Source organism: Charadrius vociferus, unplaced genomic scaffold (genome assembly GCF_000708025.1).
Source record: "Charadrius vociferus isolate BGI_N301 unplaced genomic scaffold, ASM70802v2 scaffold377, whole genome shotgun sequence".
In the NCBI taxonomy this organism is placed as follows: Eukaryota; Metazoa; Chordata; class Aves; order Charadriiformes; family Charadriidae; genus Charadrius; species Charadrius vociferus.
In genome coordinates, this window is record NW_009649456.1 from 1,844,353 (window position 1) to 1,848,473 (window position 4,121).

At 38.0% G+C, this 4,121-nt stretch overlaps 1 protein-coding gene across 2 annotated transcripts in view; it reads left to right on the forward strand.

The window, feature by feature from the left end:
* The first annotated feature begins 783 nt into the window (after nucleotides 1–783).
* Nucleotides 784–4,121, forward strand: part of FBN2 (fibrillin 2) — a 174,784-nt gene continuing 171,446 nt past the window's right edge. For both annotated transcript variants that reach the window (XM_009889702.1, XM_009889703.1), the window contains exon 1: nucleotides 784–859. The gene's annotated coding sequence lies outside the window, so the exon portion shown is untranslated. The remainder of the gene's footprint in view (nucleotides 860–4,121) is intronic.

Consider the following 4,121-nt stretch of genomic DNA (forward strand, 5'->3'; position numbering starts at 1 on the left):
CACACACAAACACACGCGCACCCGCCCTCCCCCAGCCCAAACCCCAAACCCGTGGCCTTCGTTTTTGCCTCAGTACATCTCACCTCTCACCCCCTTTAATGCGACTTTAAGGGGTTGTGATTAATTGAACTTGCTGTTTTGTCCTCGGCTGTGAAATACGGTCTTTTAATTACTGCGGTTATATTAAAAGCAGACATTGTGTGGGGCTACATTACAGCTAACAGATGTACCACATTGGGCTTTTTATTCAACCGTGTTACAATACTAAGATACTTTGGCATCACTTTACTTTGGCTTCTGCTGAGAAACTATGCAAAATCTGTTTATTTCTAGTGTGTTTTGGGGAGTTATTGGTAATTTGAATTAGTTTATTAATCTTTATGGCCAGTCATCCCTTCTGTCTTGTGTCAGACGGCAGCACGAAGCCAATTTTTACAGCGAGACTTCTAAGACTGTATATGAATGTAGAGCCAAACTCATCCCTTGCATATCCTCAATAGTTCCACCAGGGATGAATGTGGCCTGCTGTTGCCTAGTCTGCCTCTCCTCTTTAAACTAACTAGTTAAACTAATATAAAATAAAATGTCTTGGAACTCCTTATAGCGCAGGAAGATTTTGTTCCTTTGGGGAGGATTTTTTGTAGACATCTTTGCTATACACTTTTTTTTTGTTTTGTGCAGCTCGTTTCTTCCCTTGTGTGCACATAAAACCTTGGATTCCATTTACACTGATTTATATTTTTGTATATACGTTTATTTGTTTGTCTGTGTGACAGGCCAAATGTGTGTGGCTCTAGATTCCATTCGTACTGTTGCCCTGGATGGAAAACACTCCCTGGAGGAAATCAGTGCATTGTTCGTAAGTGTCTGACTTAAAGTTTCTTCAGCCCTAGGGATAATAATAAAAATAAATATTCTTCTGTGTGTTACGGCTCAGTATGAGAAAGAAGAATTCAGTTCTGTCTTTTGCCTTATTTTTAAAAATAATAATAAAAAAAAAGATGAGTTTATAGGGCCATGTTTCTTGTAATCAAAAGATTGGCCAATTGCTGTCTTTTCTTTGGTGTCTTTGTAAGAGGTATGTATCCACTTAGCTTTTTAAAAAGAAGAACGAAGGAAAAAGGAAAAAAAACCTTCCATAAATCAAATAATTGACTGTAATAACAGGAAAAAAAGCGAAAAGGTCTTAATATAAAGCAAATAAAATCTGAAGTTTAGTGAAACTTCTGTGCTGTGATGGGAATTAAAATCAAATGGAAACCTTTTTTACATCTGGGGTGCTTATTCTCTTGCCTGCCATTTTTAGGTGTGTTTTAATAGCTGTGAAGCATGTAGGCTCGCATTACTGGCTGGTCATCACAGGTACTGTGCTGACAGATGTGGCTGTTGACATGGCGTGGCAAAAAAAAAAAAAAAAAAGGGGTGTGTGTGTGTGTAATCAGCTCAATACTCTGGTTAGGAAACGTGGGCTACCTAGAAAGGAAATGGAGAATTATGTTAAATTTTTTGACTGTTAGGTAAAAGCTGATATTAGACATATGCTTCTTGCAGTCCTTGAATTTTTAATGTGAGTCTGTTCCTGTTCATCCTACTCTGTCACCATCCCTTTTGCTGACAAGTATGCTCAACTTCAGAATTTGGGTCTAAGAAGATACTGCCCTTTACATAAACAATGCATGTCTTTGTAATACTCATCTACCAAACTACAGATGTCCAGGACTAAACTAGGGAAGGACTGGGTAGTAAGCCAAGATCTGCCAAACTTAAAGATGACTTTTGGGCTGTTGCCTTATAGTTCAGGACTCAGCCTGCTCACGTCTATTTGTTTTACATGAGTAAATTTGTCTTGCTAATGTTTCTTATCACTGTGCCATGTATCGCTGAATTTCGGCTGAGGTTGACCTAGGATTTCCTAGCAAAGGTTAACCATGTCATTCAGAGGAAGATGTTCTTGTCAATACCAATGTGGAATAAGAGGAGCTCCTCAAAATTTTCAGTTCACATTTATAATCTCTTACAATACTGGCTTACTTAAATGTAAACCTGAGGTTTTAAAACGGATTTAGGCTACCTAATATACCATTGATAGGTTTTTCAAATTCAGCCGGGTATCTCGCTCGAATGAAATCAGGGAGAGACAATGATTTAGGTGCTTTCAGAAATCCTTATAAATTATTCTCGAATTAAGACTCTTGTTGGCTTTTAAAGACCTCAGTCTCAGGTCTCTTTGCATCCAGAATAATCTTTGACTTACTATTAACTTACGTGCACAAAGGACATCTTTTAGCTCCTGTTTCCTTATTGGAGCTTAGTTGCAGCTCTCTAGCGTGTTTGAAGGGTGAGTGGTTTTGCCAGATCATCTGTAAGATTGGCTGTAACTATTTGCTATTTGTATTTTTGGTGAAGGTTTAAGAGCACGGATTTCTATGCTCACATTAAACGTTTGTTGAGATGATGGTCCCTCTAGCTAGAGCTGTTCAGCTAGGCAAAGCTAGGCACAAGATGATGGACAAGCTAGCAAACTTCTTATTGGAGATGCATTGATTATAAAATAATGCAGATTGTAATGGGTAATTTTAAAGTACTGTTTCATGAAGAGAGATCTATGAGCTAGTGGTAGGTCAACAGGAAACCATTGTGACCTTAGAGTGTCTTCAACTGATAACGTGATGATGGTTGTTGGTGATCTGTGACATATTTATGATTAAAAGTGATCTTTTATCTAAAAAACAAAGGTCTGGGTGGGTTTACTTTTTCTTTAAATAAAATAAACTGTTCTGATTAAAGCATATTTAGAATATGCTTTCAGCTGTAGGGCTTTCAGTTGATAAAAACTTATTCCCTAACAGATAATAAACTAATAAAATGGCCTGAATGTAGACCTCGCTTAGTTGTGAGATTGAACTACGTTGTGTAAAGATGGACTGAACTGTGATATAAGGAAAACAGCCCTCTTCCCTGTGTTTGTTGAGTGCTTAAATCCAAGCCCCTTTTCTCACTTTTATGTCTACTAATGGAAAAAGTATTTTGGATCCATCAGTGGTTTGTCTCTAATTTTGACTGAATATCGAAATCCCACAAAATCCTTCACCTCTCATGCCTTCACATTTAGGGTATAGTTTTAGAGGAATTTAAGGATAAATGTAGATGATCCACATCGTATCTTTTTGATGTCCAAAGAGTGGTGTCAGGGGGCCGCTAATGTGGCTTTGTCTACTCTCTTGTAAAGAAAATGTGGCCTTTATTGTTGTGTGTCAAGGAGGATGTGGGTTTACAAAATGTGGCCTGGTTTGGTCATGTTCAGCATCAGTACAGAGCTTCTGATTTGGTGGAGAAAGAGTAAAAGGTACTGTGTAAATTTTGCAGAGGGCATGTTTGAATTCTGTAATAAGGCAAGAAAACAATTTACTTTCCTATGGGAGTTGCATTTCATTTATGTGTGTTTCTCTAAGTCAGAAGTGGAGCACAAGCATTTTGGGAGAGGTCTTATGTCTGCTTTCTTTTTTTTATGTATATGGCTAGGTGGGTTTTTATGTATATGGCTAGGTGGGGTTTTTTTTGTTTTTTTTTTTTTCTTTTCTTTTGATGTATATGGACAGATTTTTTAGGTAGTTGGAATATTCTTGGCAGATTATCTAGTAGAGGTATTTCTTGCTTTTGTAGTCCTCCAGTGGAGATGTGTGTACAGATTGTTTGATTTTCTCAAACCCCTAAAGTTATTTACAAAGAAACTGTGATTCTTGCTTGTTTTTTTCCCTTACAAGCTGTCTCTTGCAAGGTATGTGTTTTTGGGGGTCTTCCTGTGCCAAACTGGCTCTTAACGTTTCAGGCTGTCTTTTGGTGCATTTGCTAATCCAGCTAGATGTCTTCATTTGGATCTCCTTTAGAATCTGGATTTAGCAGTTATCTTTATTCTGTTTCTGTCATTCCTTTGTGCAACGAAACTCCCATGGCTGGTGAGTGAGAAGGGAAGATGCAGCTTTGATGCGTCAGGGGATAGCAGCATGGCATGCGTGTTATGCATACATAGTACGGTGTGGACAGGCTTCCCTGAGATTTTTATAATGTCACTTTCTAAATGACAACGAGGAAATATTTGACCACAGAAAACTATATGTAGG